General features: G+C 38.0%; 1 protein-coding gene and 1 pseudogene across 1 annotated transcript in view; one reads left to right on the forward strand and one right to left on the reverse strand.

Annotated features, from left to right (window-relative positions):
* The window catches only part of ALG14 (ALG14 UDP-N-acetylglucosaminyltransferase subunit), a 134,843-nt gene that overhangs the window by 93,414 nt on the left and 22,427 nt on the right, over window positions 1-19,002 (forward strand). The window lies entirely within an intron of this gene.
* On the reverse strand, window positions 6,015-6,437 carry LOC119526990 (annotated as a pseudogene).

Below are 19,002 nucleotides of genomic sequence, written 5' to 3' on the forward strand. Positions count from 1 at the left end.
GGAGTCATATTCCACGTTGCCAGGCAGATTCACTTCCCTGGGTGTCTGATCCCACGTAGGGGGGAGGGCAGTGATTTCACCTTTCAAGTTGGCTTAGCCAGAGAGCCTCTCTCAGTCTTTGAACCCCCAATTTGGAATTTTTTCCCTTTCTTACTCTTGTTTAGGGAAAAAAAAAAAAAAAAAAAAACGTGAGACTACTGGTCCTAGAGCTTTTGATTTCCAGTAAGCATGGGTTGAATTAGTCAAATCTTCACTAGTCCTGGCTTATGTGTTATAAAATACATTAATTTGGACAAAGAAAGCATTTGGAACAATTCTGTCTCCTTCAGAACTACAAAACTGGTTATACCCAAATGCATGGCTACAAACACGTGTTATTACATGAAAAATAAAGTTCTTGATTCCTCACATTTACTGTTTTTTTTTTTTTTTTTTTTTTTAATCATCATTTTATTGAGATATATTCACATACCACGCAGTCATACAAAACAAATTGTACTTTCGGTTGTTTACAGTACCATTACATAGTTGTACATTCATCACCTAAATCAATCCCTGACACCTTCATTAGCACACACACAAAAATAACAAGAATAATAATTAGAGTGAAAAAGAGCAATTGAAGTAAAAAAGAACACTGGGTACCTTTGTCTGTTTGTTTGCTTCCCCTACTTTTCTACACATCCATCCATAAACTAGTCAAAGTGGAGTTTGGTCCTTATGGCATTCCCAATCCCACTGTCACCCCTCATAAGCTACATTTTTATACAACTGTCTTCGAGATTCATGGGTTCTGGGTTGTAGTTTAATAGTTTCAGGTATCCACCACCAGCTACCCCAATTCTTTAGAACCTAAAAAAGGTTGTCTAAAGTGTGCGTAAGAGTGCCCACCAGAGTGATCTCTCGGCTCGTTTTGGAATCTCTCTGCCACTGAAGCTTATTTCATTTCCTTTCACATCCCCCTTTTGGTCAAGAAGATGTTCTCCATCCCACGATGCCGGGTCTACATTCCTCCCCGGGAGTCATATTCCACGTTGCCAGGGAGATTCACTTCCCTGGGTGTCTGATCCCACGTAGGGGGGAGGGCAGTGATTTCACCTTTCAAGTTGGCTTAGCCAGAGAGCCTCTCTCAGTCTTTGAACCCCCAATTTGGAATTTTTTCCCTTTCTTACTCTTGTTTAGGTAAAAAAAAAAAAAAAAAAAAAACGTGAGACTACTGGTCCTAGAGCTTTTGATTTCCAGTAAGCATGGGTTGAATTAGTCAAATCTTCACTAGTCCTGGCTTATGTGTTATAAAATACATTAATTTGGACAAAGAAAGCATTTGGAACAATTCTGTCTCCTTCAGAACTACAAAACTGGTTATACCCAAATGCATGGCTACAAACACGTGTTATTACATGAAAAATAAAGTTCTTGATTCCTCACATTTACTGTTGTTATGTTAACTTGAATAGTACTCATGCAGTTTCTCTATTACCATAGAAAATAATTCAGGTGAGCCTCAAAACCAACATGATGAAGAAAAGCAATATAGATAGTGAACTTTGTGAAAGAACTTTTAATTGAGGGTGTTTGGACTTTATTTTGAGGGCAGCAGGAAGCCATTGAAAATAAATGATGGCATGATCAGATTTGTATTTTAGGAAAAAGTCATCTAGCAGCAATGTGAAGAGTGAATTGCAAGTAGTGGGGACAAGGCTGGGAAAGCAAATTGAAGGCCCTAGGTGAACCAGGTGAGGGTAGAGCTGGCCCACACCAGGTAGGGGCAGTAAGATCAAGAGCAGGGTCCAGATTTAAGAGGTTTTAGGAATAGAATTAACATGGTTTGGGTAAGAAGGGGTAAGGGGAGAAATGTATCAGACAGGAAGTCTCTTTCCTAAAGTTAATTAATTAAATTTCAAATTCAGTGCTGCCAAAGGCCCTTCCCCAGAAGGATTAGGGGGTTAGAGTGGGGCATCCAGCCTGGGAAGGACAGTTGAGCTGAAGGGGAGATGGATTTGCCAGTGAGGGGGCTAGATCAGTCCCCCAGGCAAGATCTGGAGAGCGAATTCCCAGGGTGTGGTATAGCCTAGAGATTTGCTTTTCACTGATTGGAAAAAGAGAAGAAGAAAGATCAAGGAGTAGATGGGAAGGGGCCAGGAATAAAAGTCAATGTTTTGGGGACATTTGTGGGCAACATACTTTCAAGAATTCCAAGACGTTGTACACTATCCTGCCTCGTGTATAATTATGTATAACCATTCAAATAAAGCATGTGAAGCCATATTTCACTTTTTCCAGAAAACAGATCTAACAAAAGTACTTAATTGGAGACTTAACTAGATTGTTGTTGTTGTTGTTGTTGTTTTATTGTAGACCTTGCCTTTGTTTTCTCTGGGTTTTTAAAATTGCAGTCTTCTTTTGCCTTAAATTGCCTGAAATGAAGGACATTAGATCCCTGGGACAGACTACCTCCTTGTAGTCTGTTTGTATAGGATGTTATAAAGACTTTTAGATTTTTAAATAATGGGTCTGAAAACAGTAAATAAGAACAGATTGATGGATATCTTTGCAGGGTAGAGGAGGAAAGAAAGGGGAAGGAGTTTATGGCTTTAGAACTGTCCATGAAGTTCTTCTTTCACCCTTGTCTAAAAGTTTTAGTTGATTGTACTTAGCACACTGTGCTCTTTACAGCAGGGCATTATTGTGCATTTCAAAGGTGAGCAGACACTCTATTATGTTTTATAAGTGATTACATGAAACAATGAAAATGTTTTTCTCTATTTGTTTAAAGACCAAAGCTTTTCCCTGATATAATAATTTTTAAAGATTCTCAGTATTGGAGTGTGGAGTTTTTAAATTAATGACATGTTGTAAAAGTTTGTTGTTTTTTGTTTTCAAATTAGTAGTGACTTGTATAGAACCACTGTTTTTTTCTGAGATATTTTGTTAAGATCATAAAAATGTTAAATTGGCTAGTATACCCAACAGAGAATCAACGATTTCTGCAGACTCCCCATAAGACTTTTGTTGCATACCTGTTTTGTGCAAAACAAATGATAGCGGCTGAATGCAATACTACATTTCTAGATTGTAAGCTCCTTAGTGGCTTACTTATCTTTCCAGGCTCCAGTGCCAAGAAAAATGCCAGGTACCATTGTAATACCTACCTATATTAACTTATTTGATCCTCACAACAACCCTGTGAATTACCTGCCATTTTTATTCCCATTTTGCAGATGAGAAAATTGGAGCATAAGGAAGAAAATTGACTTGCCCAAAATCTGATGGCTGCTAAGTGGCAGAGACAATATTCAAATCCATATTGCCTGAAGCTGCAGAATCCATACTGTAATCTGCACTGTGTTATCCTTATGCTCAGGATGTAACTACTAAATGCATGAATAAATTTCTTAATATAGTCATGGGTAGTGGTAGTTTCTAGAATTAGAGCATGAATTTTAATATCTTTGACTATAATTAATATCAAATTTAAACTTAGTGTCTGTCACATGTGTGAGTGCCTTGCTGCAATTCCCCTCTGGACCTGCTCATTGCCAACACTTCCCCCAACAAAGGGAGCCTGGTTTTGTTTTCAGACGCAGTTCTCTGTTTAAAAGATTTAAACCGCAGTGGGCTGGCAGGGAAGGCTGAATAGAGTTAGACAGCCAGTGGAGGTAGGAGTCATGGACAACAATGAACAAGTAGCATTAAAGGCTGTGCAGCGCTTACTCTCCCTGGAAACGCTCTGTCAGACTCAGGAAGTGTGATTTAATCCTGGTTGAGATAATTCCATTTCAAACCCTAGAATAGGCTGTCTGTTACACAGAATTTTAAGTTTTGCCCTGAGAAGTCCTAGCAGAAAGTAACTTGCAATATGTTATTTGTCCTGTTTACTGGACAACACAAAATACAGGGGTTCATTCTTTCTCCATTCCCATTTCCTTTTCCCTTAAAAAAACTCTTAAAGAGGACCTGAGAACCTGCTGCCCCAACAGAAGATGCTTGGGCTGTGGCCCAGCAACACCCTTGGCAGGGTTTGGGAGAGGAGGGAAGTTTGTAATTCAGTCAAAAGATCTACTGTTGATCTTGAAAGAACATCAGACATGCAGATGCTGCAAAGATTTTCTTTCCCCTTTGCTTCCAAGACGCATCTTTTAGTATCTGTTGGACACGGCCCTAGGGCAGAAAAACTAAAAATAATAATAGTAGCAAACACACATACCAACTTGCTATGTTCTAAGTGCTTTGCAGACTTGACCTTATTTAATTATCACTATATCCTGTGAGGGAAACAATACTTGAATCCCCATTTTACACAGGGAAGCTGAGGCATAGAGAGGTAAAGCAGTTAGTCCCAGGTAGTCCACACAGGTAGGAAGTGATAGAGCCAGGAATCAATTCCAGGCAGTCTGGCTCCCAGAGCCCATGCCCTCAACCATTGTACTTTGGACTCTCAATGCCTCAAATACCCGTTCTTGTTTACAATTAGGCAGAAACTATTATTGCATGAAATAAAGGCCTCCATATTTGATCAGAAAACCTGGAGGTTTGGTATTCTCACCTTAGTGACTGAAAATCTTTTGCTTAAAACATTTGGCTGGTGGTCAGGCAAGATGTTTCCCAGATTACCTGCCGGTTTAAAAGCTGTTGTCCCTGACTTAAAATGACTCTGGCAGAGTTGTCACTCTGGTGTCACTGACAGACTGAGCCAACCCCACCCCCAACCCTCACCACAATGAGGCCCTGCTTGTCCAGCCCTCATCTCCCCAAATGTGATCCAGTTTATAAAACCAAGCAGCATGCAGCAAGCCATTCCCCATGTCTCTAGAGAGGTTCTTTTAGCAGATATAGGACATCATGGCAGATGAGATGACTTTGAATGGCAGGGGAGATGCCGCTTTGCCACCTCCCTATGAATGTCTATTTCTATCCTCCCACCCCTCAGGTGCCTTCCCTGTGTCCTGCCCTTCTCAGAATACTGTCAAGTAATCCTTTTTAAAGCGTTAACAGATAATTAAGGAGCTAACTTCTAATCCTTAAGATGGACTACTCCCATAACCGAACTCCTCAATTTTGGGCAGTTCTCTGCTATTGTGAACCTAAAGCTGCCTGAAAAGTCCCTCCAACTGAGGTCAGCTGAGCTGCTTGACCCCAAAATGGTTTTAAGCAGGAAAAGAGCATGACCTTTGGTGGATCTCCAATACCCCCATCTCCTCCCCTCTGCTTTTTCTCCCTTAGCATGCATAGACCCCTTTTGCAGGAATGAATGTAGATTGGTATGCCATCTTTGAAGACTGCCAGTCCCCTCCCTCTCATATCAACAGAGGTTTTCAAGTGCTAGTGTGTACCAGAATCACCTAGGAAGCATGTTTAAAATAAATATCCCTGGGCCCTAAACCCAGATATTCTGATTTAGAAAGAATCTGCATTTCTGACAAGTACCCTGGGTGAATGTGATATGGGGACCTGTATACCACACTTGAGAAACTCTAGACTCTCTTTTGCTGAGATTCTACCAGTATGCCTGTATATTTTGAGTCTCTAATAGGAGGGGGCACTAGTGCAGTCAAGCATATTTAACAAAACTCAGCTAAGCTTGAAGTCAGTAAACACCTAAAAAAAAAAAAAAGGTTCAAACCCTGATTTTGACAAGCAATGTCATTCTGTTTCTGCAAGTTAATAATGGGACCAGGTGCCCCACTGCTAGGATTTGAGCAAAATGTGTGGTGGACAATTAAAGGAAAACAACCTTTGAAAGCCTGAATTTACAGAGTGAAGCACATGTTCCTGAAAGGCCTTGACAGCTTCTTCAAGGTGTTGAATCCATGTTTGTCTAGATCCTAAGTACCATGTTCTTTCAACATACCAAGAGTGCAGTTACTTAATGCATCTCGATTTGTCAAATTCTACCTTCTTCCTCTCTTTCCTTGTCTGTCTTCATGTGTCTGTGTTTATCACTTTCTTTTTCTGTCTCTGTCTTTTATTTTTTTTTTTTGACTTTTTATGGTTTTATTTCACACAAATACAACTTGCACACCAGCTGTCTATTCGTTTTCTTCGCTGTGCAGCCGGGCATTGGGGTTGGTGACTCTGATGGCCAGCTGGGCTGCTCGTTCCACGATGGCTTTGCGATTCTTGGAAGAAACGTTGTGAGCAATCTCAGCACAGTAAGATTTGTTGCACATCAGCAGCACTTCCAGCTCCTTGACATTGTGGACCAGGAACTTGCGGAAGCCACTGGGTAGCATGTGCTTCGTTTTCTTGTTGCTCCCATAACCAATGTTGGGCATCAAGATCTGGCCCTTGAATCTTCTCCGCACCCTGTTGTCAATGCCTCTGGGTTTCCTCCAGTTACGCTTAATTTTGACATATCAGTCTGACTGCTGCCGGATAAACTTCTTGGTCCTCTTTTTGACCATCTTGGGCTTTACGAGGGGTCTGAGGGCAGCCATGATGCCCCCAGTTGATCCAATTTCCTGTTAATCGTATGGACCTTGGGCAATCTACTTGAACTTGAGTCTCAATTTTAACACCGGGTAGGAGATGGCTGCCACCTCTGTGGGCAGCGCCGAGGAAGAGAGAGCTCTGTCTCTGTCTTATACACACCTATACAACACACATAAATGACCAGAATCTTATGTACAAGTTTTTCTATGTATCCTTTCATCTCAGAATTAAGGAATTAAATAATCCATGGTGTAAAAATTCTTAAGCCTTTTTTTATACTACAAAGATAGTCTGTTCAGAAAATATCCAAGGGACTCTGCTAACCAGTTTTCAATTCAGCAAGATAGAAATTCAGTATGTATGTCCAAGTAAAAACAATGGGGAAGGGTCATAGGAAAAATATCACTTACCTACTTAAGAGAGGGCCTTGACAGAAGTCAAGAGTTATATAATTGCTTTGATTAAAGCCAGTTCTTCCTGTTTAGAAAGGATACACCCCTATTTAAAAAAAAAAAAAAAAATGTTAACCATTTCCCCAGTTCATCTGCAGAAAAGCCTTCCTAATTCATCTTGGTCCAGTAGCATGTTACAGTCTACCACTGATTTCTCTATTAAAGTTACAGTTATTAATAATAACAAATAGCAGAATTGTTTAATCAAACTGTCATAATCTGTCTTGTTGTTCTCCTTGTCTGTAAACCACTTCCAACGAAAGCTGGATCTGGTTAACAAGCCCAGGACAGGGCAGCATGGACAATATGGAAGGCGAACCCTGGGGTATTCTTCAAAAGGCTTGGGTTTGAGTCAGCTGAGTCACTAACTGTGTGACCTTACATAAGTCACTTAACTTTTCTGTGCCTTAGCCTCCTTGTCTAAGTAATGATGATAACAGCCTTTACCTCAGAGAGCTGTTGTAAGGTTTAAATGAGGTGATTATACAAAATGACACACTTAGGCACTATGCCTGGCAAGTAACAGGTGTCCAGTAAATGTCAATTTCTTTCCTTTCCTCCTAAAGCTGAAGGGAGAGTTTGAACTAAATGATTCCTTGAGGTTGCATCCAGCTCTGATAATCTGTAATTCTCGAGATCCATTTAGTAAAGGGTGTGAAGAAAACAAAAGGAAAAAACACTGGATTGCTAGTGTTCAGAGACCTCCGTGAAAACATTTCAGAGGGTTGAAAATACAATGAAAACCAAGACCAGGCAGGAAATTGTCACCTTGACCATTTGGTCTAGAGAACAGGAAAACTAAAAGATTCAATTTCCTCCACTGAAAGTAGAAGCAGCCAGGAAGGTTAAGAAAACAATGTTTGGTTAGCCTGATACTGGTCTTTAATGATGATGCTAAACAGGAAAGGCCTGACCATTCAGACAAAAAAGAAAAAAGGTTTTTATTTTATCTATGTATTTATTTTTTGTGATGGAACCTCAGGGCGAGAAAATAAAATGCCAACCCAGTGTGGGCACTAACAAACTCTGAGCTTTTTTGTCTACCCTATACTTAGGCAGGGAAGCAGCCACCAACATTTATGGAGTGCCCAAGTTGTGTAGAGCCTTGGGTCTGTAGGATGTTACTAACAAGCATTGAAATCAAAACCACAGTTTGGCATCCCTGAGTCGTAAGGGGATACTGAAGCCTGATGTCTGAGAACTGCTGTTACCAAAGTGTCCATATCATTTTTTTAGCTACCATGCCTGGAAGCTCAGCCCAAACCTAACAAATCAGGATGGGCACAAGAATGTTGAGAAATCTAGTTTCCCATTCAAGGGCAAAGGAGGCAACTCTTGTTTTGAAAGGAACAAGAGCAGGCTTATTCATTATGTCATCAAGCTTATTCATCATGTGATGGCCATAGACTTTCAAGGCCATCAGGCCACAGGCTTAGAAGTACACTACAAGGACACCACAGATCCAGACCAGAGGAATCTCAAGAATCCCTTCAGTCATCCACTGTCTGTGGAAATCCAGAAAATGTTGCTCTTAGAGTCACTTGGAGTGGATCAGGTATGTCAAAAACTATGACTAGTAGATGGTTGGGTTGCTCTTATCTCGTATCCTCTAAAGGGTAGGATAAATCATGCCATGTCAATGCCTTATCTGTGGCAAGGGTGGCCTCGAGGACAAGACTGGCGCAACATGTTATCTCTCTGTATTTCATCAGTCTTTGGCCTTTGTTCTACGTGGTACTCAAGAATTTGAAAATGCCACAATGCCTACTTTACATTTAGATGGATTATAATAATCACTACCATTTATTGAATTTTTACCGTGGGCCAGGCACTATGCTAAATGTTTTACGTGTATGATCTTATTTTATCTCCACAACAATACCATTAAATAGATACTGTTTTCCCCATGTTATATTTGTTTCTGGTTTGGTTACCATTCCCTACCCCAATAATTCCTTACTCACCACTACAAACTCCTAGGAAGGAGAATATAATTAATACTTTCCTTTAAGGACCATTAAGACCAATCTCATGTTGCTCTTTTACTTTGTTTACATTATTCACCACAAAAGTTCAAACGCCTGAGATAAAGTTCACCTGAACATAATAGTTCTGTTAAACTTTAATTTGTCTCAAATTCCCACCCCTCACAACCCCCCAAATCTTTCCATTGGCCCTTGGTAACTCAGAAGTTAGTCCATCATACTCTTTGCTGCCTCTTGCTCTAATAATATCTAATTGTGCCCAAAAGACACTACTTCCTCATCACTCTCCCAAGTTGTTGCCATTTTTCCTTCCACATACTTTGTATCACTGAATCTGAAGGTGGGAAAGTATCGTCCTTTTTTTTATTGCCCATTTCCCTCCTCATTGAAACATTCCTTCTCTCTTGAAACAACATGCCATCAAACCCACTACCCCTTGTGCATTGATTTACCAGTCTCACATCATTTCTCCTTATTCATTGAAGATGTTAACACCTGACTTCCTGTCATTCTCTCACTTCCGTACTCATTCTTGGTGATTTCAGTGCTCATGCAGATGATCCAGCCAATGCTCCAGATTCTTAGCTCTTTGACCAGCCCACCCCTGATGATCTTGCTTCCACCATCCCTCAGTCACTCAGTCCTGTGGCCATGACCTCCATCTTGTCGTTGCCAGTGTCTACACTATCTCCAAGATTTCTTTGTCAAGCATCTCCATCTTTTCAGCTCATTTCCTCTAGTACCCTGACTCCAACAATTCTTTGCTCCCTCTGACATCTCCAGTTCACTCACCACCACCTTTTTAAAACCTCATTATCCCACCCCTACTTCCCTCTTTACCCAGCCTAAATTCCATGGTTTGTTGATATAATCACTTCCCTTCCTCAACAGTCTTGTGCTCCATGACCCACACCCCTAGTGATTCTTGGATGGCAGAATTCCAATTCTGGTTAAAGCCAACTCTTCATCTATTCCATTCCTGTACCTAAGAGGCCAAACAGTTATGCTACCTGGCCTTACCTTGAATTTATGCCTACAAACCAAAGTAGGCCTTCCGTACAGATGCCTAGTCAGTTCACTCTCTCACTCTCTTGACAATTTCATACCTTCTCTTCTCAGATTTCCCAGATCCCACGTATTAGCTTCCTTGGGCTACCATAACAAATTACTAGAATCTAGATGGCTTAAAATAACAAATTTATTTTCTCACAGTTCAGGAGGCCAGAATCAAAAACCAAGGTGTCACAATTGCATGGAACTTTGAATAGGAAGTGAGATACGGTAGGTTAGTATAGGCTAGAGTGAAATAGTGACACATCCCAGAGTAATTTGGGCAGATAATAAAAAATATATTTACAGCCTCCCCCTCCCCAGCCCCGAGGATCTGGGGGAAGGTGCGGATGTGTTGGACATCCTCACCTGGACTGGTGTTGATGTTGTCACAAACACTGGGACTGGCGGTTTGATGTGCTGAGCCCTCGATCATGGGACTTGCCCTTATGAAGCTCGTTACTGCAAAGGAGAGGCTAAACCTGCTTATAATTGTGCCTAAGAGTCTCCCCCTGATTGCCTCTTTGTTGCTCAGATGTGGCCCTCTCTCTCTCTAACTGAGCCATCTCGACAGGTGAACTCGCTGCCCTCCCCCCTACGTGGGACCTGACTCCCAGGGTTGTATATCTCCCTGGCAATGCAGAATATGACTCCTGGGGATGAATGTGGACCCGGCGTCGTGGGACTGAGAGTATCTTCTTGACCAAAAAGGGGATGCAAAATGAGACGAAATAGTTTCAGTGGCTGAGAGATTTCAAATGGAGTCGAGAGGTCACTCTGGTGGACATTCTTATGCACTATATAGATAACACGTCTTAGGTTTTAATGTATTGGAAGAGCTAGAAGTAAATACCTGAAACTACCAAACTCCAACCCAGCAGTCTGGACTCCTGAAGACAATTATATAATAATGTAGATTACAAGGGGTGACAATGTGATTGTGAAGACCTTGTGGATCACACCCCCTTTATCTAGTGTATGGATGAGTAGAAAAATGGGGATAAAAACTAAAGGAAAATGGGGTGGGGTGGGGGGATGATTTGCGTGTTCTTTTTTCACTTTTATTTTTTACTCTTGTTCTGGTTCTTTTAGATGTAAGGAAAATGTTCAAAGATAGATTGTGGTGATGAACGCTTAACTATGTTATCATACTGTGGACAGTGGATTGTATACCATGGATGATAGTATGGTGTGTGAATGTATTTCAGTAAAACTGAATTTAATAAAAAAAAAAAAAATAAAGGTGTCAACAGGCTTGGTTCCTTTCGTAACCTCTGAGAAGGTATCTGTTCCATGCCTCTCTTGGCTTCTGTTGGTTCACAGCAATCCTTGGCATTCCTTTGCTTGTAGCTGCATCATTCCAGTCTCTGCCTCCATTGTCAACACAGCCTTCTTCCACATGTATCTCTCTGTGTCTTCACATGACCTTGTAATAAGGATTTACGGCCCAGACTAGTCCGATATGACCTTATCATAACTAAACTAATTACATCTGCAAAGACCTTATTTCCACATTTAGTCACATTTTGAAGTTCAGGTGGACATGTGTTTTGGGGGGATACTGTTCAACCAAGTTTATCCAGTTAATGACCTTGCTTCTTATTTTACTGAGAAAATAACAGCAGTTGTAAGAAAATGTCTTCAGCCTCTAATCCCAAATCTACCCACCTTCTTTTCTCAGGAACCGTAATATACTGTTTCCTTCACTACTACCCCCTATTCTGAACAACCATCTTCTCTCACTGGGATTACTGCCAGAGTCTCACTGGTCCCCCTCATCTAATCTTGCCTTTAGCAATCTATCCTCCACATATCAGCCATACTGATCCTAATAAGACGAAGTTATATCATGTTACTCTCCTGCTCTCAGTCTTCAAATAGCTTCCCATAACACTTAGAATAAGCAGTAATGACTTTACCATGGCCTATAAGGCCCTGCATGAGTGAGTCCCTGGCTACCACCCTGAATTCATTTTTGAATTCATTTGTCACTGCACTGCAACCACCCTTTCCTCCTTGCTATTCCTTAGACCTAGAACACTTATACCACATACCCAAAGGGCTTACTCTTGAACTTCATTCAGATCTTTGCTCACAAGTCAGCTTCCTCAGAAAAATCTTTTTTGACCTCCACATCACCCTGTTCTCTTTTTCTGCTTTATGTTTTATATTCATTTATATTTTATATTCATGTATCTTATTTTCTCTCTACCCACTGGAATGTAAACTTTGTGAGGGCAGGATCTTTGGGTCACATATATATCCCCAATGCCCAGAACAGTGTCTGGCATAATATTCAATAAATATTTTTTGAATGATGAAGCCATGAATTGGGAAACTGAGGCATGGAATGGATAAGTAATTTGTCCCAAGTCACATGCCTGTTAAGCAGCCAACAGGTCTGTGTGATTGTAAAGTTCTTGCCTGCAATTACAGTGTTATTCAACCTCTTGATGTAATATATGAATGTGCAATGAGCAGGAATATTCTGTCCAACAAAAGTAATCAGTATTTGGGGTGTTAGTATAGGGCATTTGCCAATTGGACAAGATCCTAAAGGATCAAGATTTACTCTTCTATTCAGTTATTTATTTAATCACATTGGGAACAGTTACTTTGAATTGTCACCAAACAAAATGTAAGTAACTGACATTTTCTTTAAACTTAATTTTCCCTTTATTCTCTTCTTTTTTTTTAATTTCTTTTTTATTAGAGAAGTTGTAGGTTTACCAAAAAATACAGAGTAAACATATACCCCTCCCCCATTATTAACACTTTGCATTATTACCGTGGTACTTTTGTTACAATTGAAGGAAGAATATTATAATTGTACTGTTAACTGTAGCCCTTTTTTTTTTTTACACTAGAGTTCAGTGTTTTGTGTTGGACAGTCCTTTGGATTTCTTTTTATTTTTTATTCTAGTAACAAATATACAACCTAAAACTTACCCTTTTAACCACATTGAAATACATAATTCAATAGTGTTAATTATATTAACAATGTTCTGCTACCATTATCACTATGAATTACCAAAACATTTCTATCACCCCAAACAGAAATTCTGTACCAATTCAGCATTAACTCCCCATTCCCTATCCCCACCCCAGCCCCTGGTAACCTATGTTCTAATTTGTGACTGTATGAATTTGCTTATTCTAATTATTTCCTATCAGTGAGATCATACAATATTTATCCTTTTTTGCCTGGCTTACATCACTCAACATGATGTCTTCAGGGTTCATCCATATTGTCACAGGTATCAGAACTTCATTCCTTTTCAAGGCTGAATAATATTCCATTGTGTGTGTATACTACATATACTACATTTTATTTATCCATGAATCTGCTGTTGAACACTTGGATTGCTTCCATCTTTTGGCAATTGTGAATAATGTTGCTATGAACAGCAGTGTGCAAATACCTGTTTGAGTCCCTGCTTTCCATTCTTTTGGTTATATACCCAGAAGTGATGTTACCAGGTCATATGGTAATTCTATGTTTAACTTTCTTTGGAACCGCCAAACTGCTTTTTACAGTTACTGTACCATGTTACATTCCCACCAACAATGAACAATTGATCCTATTACTCCACATCCTCTCCAACACTTATTTTTTTGTTTTTTTTAATAGTAGCCATTCTAATTGGTATGAAGTGTTATCTCATTTTGGTTTTAATTTGCATTTTCCTAATAGCTAATGATGTTGAGCATCTTGTCATTTCATGTGCTTTTTGGCCATTTGTATCTCTTCCTTGGAGAAATGTCTATTCAAATCTTTTGCCCAGTTTTTTAATTGGGTTGTTTGTATTTTTGTTGTTGAGTAGTAGGATTTCTTTTTATATTCTGGATATTAAACACTTATTAGATATGTGGTTTCCAAATATTTTTTCCATTCTGTGGGTTTTCTTTTTACTTTCATGATGAAATCCTTTGATGCACAAAAGTTTTTAATTTTGACGAAGTCCAAAAAAACTTACCCAATTGAGTGGTCCTGGCACCCTTGTCAAAAATCAATTGGCCATACATGTGAGGGGTCTGTTTCTGAACCCTCAATTCAATTCCATTGGTACTTATGCCAACTCTTTTTTTTTTTAATGCAGTTTTATTGAGATATATTCACACACCATGTAAACCATCTAAAGTATACAACCACTGGCTCACAGTATCATCACATAGTTGTGTGTACAAATCCATGATCATTTATAGAACATTTTCATTATTCCAGAAAAGAAATAAAAATAAAAAAGAAAACCCAAATCCTCCCATACCCCTTTTGCCTTCCTATTATTGACCCATAGTATTAGTGTAGTACATTTGTTACTGTTGATAAAAGAGTATTAAAATATTACTGTCCATAGCTTGTGATAGGTACATTTTTCCCGTATACCCTTCTATTATTAATTCCATATAATGGTGTCATTCATTTGTTCTAGTTCATGAAAGAACATTTTTATATTTGTACAGTTAGTACTTGTACACCACAAGATTCACTGTATTATACATTCTCATGTTTTAACCTCCAGCTTTCCTTTTGATGACATACATAATTCGAAACTTCCCTTTTTACCACATTCACACACCATTCAGCACTGTTAATCATTCTCACAGTAATGGGCTACCATCACCTCTGTCCATTTCCAAACGTTTTAGTTCAACTTAGTTAAATATTCTGCACATATTAAGCAACCACTCCCCATTCTTTAGCCTCATTCTACATTCTGTGTTTTTTATTTTATATTTTATTTCTGAGTTTGCATATTATTATTAGCTCATATCAGTGAGATCATACGGTATTTGTCCTTTTGTGTCTGATTTATTTCACTTAACATAATGTCCTCAAGGTTCATTCATGTTGTCGCATGCTTGAGGACTTCATTCCTTCTTACTGCTGAATAATATTCCATTGGATGTATATAACACATTTTGTTTATTCATTCTTCTGGTGATGGACACTTGGGTTGTTCCATCTTTTGGCAATTGTGAATAATGCCATTATGAACAATGGTATGCAAATGTCTATTCGCATCCCTGCCTTCCCATCTTCTGGGTATATCCCGAGTAGCAGGATTGCCAGGTCGTAAGCTTATGCCAACTCTTTTGATTACTGTGGCTTTGTAATAAGGTTTGAAATCAGAAATGTAACTCCTCTAACTGCATTCTTCTTTTTCTAAATGGTTTTGGCTATTTGTGGTTCCTTTACCCTTCCAATTTTGATGATTAGCTTTTCTAGTTCAGCAAAGAAGGCCATGGGAATTCTAATTGGGATTGCATTGAATCTGTAGATCACTTTGGGTAGAATTAACATCTTAACAATATTTAGTCTTCCAATCCATTTAGGTTGTCTTTGATTTCTTTTACCATGGTTTTTGTAGTTTTCCATATGTAAGTCCTTTACATCCTTGGTTTAAATTTATTCCTATATATTTGGTTATTTTAGTTGATATTGAAATGGAATTTTTGTTCTCAATTTCCTCTTCAGATTGTTAGTAGTGTACAAAAACACTACTTATTTTACATGTTGCTCTTGAACCCTGTCACTTTGCTAAATTTGTTTATTAACTCTAGTAGCTTTGTTGTGGATTATTCAGGATTTTCTATATATAGGATCATGTCATCTGCAAACAGGAGTATTTTACTTCTTTCTCTCCAATTTGGATGCTTTCTTTTTCTTTTTCTTGCCTAATTACTCTGGCTAGAACTTCCAGCATAATGTTGAATAACAGTGGTGACAGTGGGCATCCGTGTTTTGTTCCTGATCTTAGTGGGGAGATTTTGGTCCTTTACCACTGAATATGATGTTAACTGTGGGTTTTCACATATGTGTTTTACCATATAGTGAAAGTTTCCTTCTTTTCCTGTTTTCTGGAGTGTTTTTATCAAGAAAAGGTGCTGGATTTTGTCAAATGCCTTTTCTGCATCAATTGAGATGATTGTGATTTTGTTTTTTGTTCTATTAGTGAGCTACATTACATTAATTGATTTTCTTATGTTGAACCACCCTTGCATACCTGAGATAAATCCCACTTGATCATTGTGTATAATACTTTTAATATGCTGTTGGATTCAGTTTGCTAGCATTTTATTAAGGGTTTTTGCATCTATAGTCAAAAGGAATATTGGTCTGTACTTTTGTTCTCATATCTTTATCTGGCTTTGATATTGGGGTGATGTTGACCTCACAGAATAAGTTAGGAAGTATTCCCTCCTCTTCATTTTTTGGAAAAGTTTTAGCAGGATTATTAATTCTTCTTAGAATGTTTGGTAAAATTGACCAGTGAAGCCATCTGGTGCTAGGCTTTTCTTTATTGGGAGGATTTGGATTATTGATTCAGTCTCTTCACTTGCTGTTGGTTGGTTGTGATCTTCTGTTTGCTTCTGAGTCAGTGTAGGGGGTTTGAATATTTTTAGAAATTTGTTCATTTCATCTAGGTTATCTGATTTACTGGTGTACAGTTGTTCATAGTATCCTTTTTATTTCTCTGGGGGTCAGTGGTAATGCCCCCCCCCACACTTTTATTTCTGATTTTAGTCATTTGTGTCCTTTTTCTTTATCAAGTTGAGCTAAAGTTTTGTTAATTTATTGATCTTTTCAAAGAATCATCTTTTGTTTTTATTAATTCTATTTTCTTTTTTAATTCTCTATTTCCTTTATCTCTGTTCTAATCTTTGTAATTTCTTTCCTTCTGGTTACTTTGGGTTTAGTTTGCTCATCTTTTTCTAGATCCTCCATATGTGAGGTGAGGTTTCCGATTTGAGATTTTTCTTTTTTAATGTAAGCATTTAGAGTTGTAAATTTCCCTCTCAGCTCTGCCTTTGCTGCATCCCATAAGTTTTGGTATGTTGTGTTGTCATTTTCATTCACCTGAAGATATTTCCTGATTTCCCTCTTGAATTCTTCTTTGACCCATTGATTAAGAGTGTGTTGTTTAATTTCTACATATTTGTGAATTTTCCAGTTCTCTCTCTGTTGTTGATTCCTAGCTTCATTCCATTGTGATTGGAGAAGATATGCTGTCTGATTTCAGTATTTCTGAATTTATTGAGACTTGTTTTGTAACCTAGCTTATGTTCTGTCCTGGAGAATGATCCATATGCGCTAGAGAAGAGACTATGTATTCTGCTGCTGCTGGGTGAAGCATTCTGTATGTGCCTATTAGTTCTAGTAGATTTATAGTATCATTCAAGTCTTCTATTTCTTTATTGATCCACTATTCAAATGTTCTATCCATTATTGAAAGTGGTGTATTGAAGTCTCCTACTATTAATGTAGAACTCTCTATTTCTTCCTTTGACTCTTCCAATATTTGCTTCATATATTTTGGGACTCTTTCATGAGGGGCATATATATTTATAGTTGTTAAGTCTTTTTCTTGAATGGACTCCTTTATCAGTATTTAATAACCTTCTTTGTCCCTTGTAACTCTTTTTTGTCTTAAAGTCTATTTTAGCAGATATTAGTATAGCTACCCAATCTCTCTTTTGTTTACTATTTTCATGGTATATATTTTTCCCTTCTTTTATTGTCAGCATTTTATCAACCATAGTTGGGTCTTGCTTTTTTATCCACTCTGCCAACCTCTGTCTTTTGATGGGAGAGTTTAATCCATTTAGTATAACTACTATGATAATGCAGGACATTCTTCTGTCATTTGCTATATGGTCTTTGTAAGTCTTGTCTTTTTTGTCCCTCAATTCTTCACTTAATGCTTACTTTCATATTTATTTGATTTTAGCCTCTTCTCATTTCTTTCTGTATATATTTTTCATATATTTCATTTGTTGTTACCATGTAGTTTAAATTTAACATTCTATATTCTATAACTGATGTTTAACTTGATAACATCTTAACTTCAAAAGCACAGATATACACTGTTCCTATACTCATCCCTCCCCCCACCTTTTTGTTCTACTTGTTACAAATTGTATTGTTATACAATGTTGTCCAACCATATATTCATCATTATTTTTTTTATGAATTTGCATTTTAGAATATGTAAGAAGTAAAAAGTAGCGTTATATACCACAACATGCAATACAATAGTACTGGCATTTATAATTACCCATATAATTACCTTTAATGGAAGTCTTTATTTCTTTATGCTTCTTTGATCCATTGTCTAGTGTTCTTTCCTTTCAGTTTGACGAACTCCCTTTAGCATACCTTGTAGAGCAGGTTAGGTGGTGATGAATTTATCTGTTATTTATCTGGGATGTCTTAATCTCGTCTACTTTTTTTTTTTTACATTTTAAACATGCAGTTTATTGTATGTCATTTACATCTCAATAGGACTGTTAAAAATATACAAGAAAAATTATCCAGTGTATGGATGGATGAGTTGAAAAATGGGGACAATAACTAATTGAAAAATAGGTTGGGATGGGGGGAATGATTTGGATGTTCTTTTTTACTTTTATTTTTTATTCTTATTCTTTCTGGTGTAAGGAAAATGTTCAAAAATAGATTGGGGTGATGGATGCACTACAATGGTACTATGAGCAGTTGATTGTACACCATGGATAATTGTGCAGTATGTGAATATATCTCAATAAAACTGAATTTAATTTTAAAAAGGCAGTTTAATTGAGAAATATACACATACCATACAGTCCATCCAAAGTGTTAAGTCACTGGCTTTTAGCGTATTCACAGAGTTTGTGCATTCATTACCACAATCAATTTTTGAACATTTTCATTGCTCCAAAAAGAAAAACCCCATACTCCTTAGCAGTCACCTCTCCATCACTCTGTCCTTCTCCAGCCCTACATAACCACTAATCTGTTTCTGTCTCTATAGATTTATTTATGTTTACATTTTATATAAATGGAATCATACAATCAATAAGTGGTACTTTATGTCTGTTTTCTTTCACTTACAATAATTTAAAAAAATATTAATTAGAGAAGTTGTAGGACTATAGAAAAGTCTTGTAAAAAAAAATACAGCAGTCCCATATACCCACCCCCCATTGTTGACACACTGTATTAGTTACCTTTGTTGCAAATGATGAAAGATTATTAAAATAGTACTATTAACTGTAGTCCACAGTTTACATTAGGTGTGTTTTTTCCCATGTACTACCCT

The sequence above is a fragment of the Choloepus didactylus genome, chromosome 2 (genome assembly GCF_015220235.1).
Source record: "Choloepus didactylus isolate mChoDid1 chromosome 2, mChoDid1.pri, whole genome shotgun sequence".
Taxonomy (NCBI): Eukaryota; Metazoa; Chordata; class Mammalia; order Pilosa; family Megalonychidae; genus Choloepus; species Choloepus didactylus.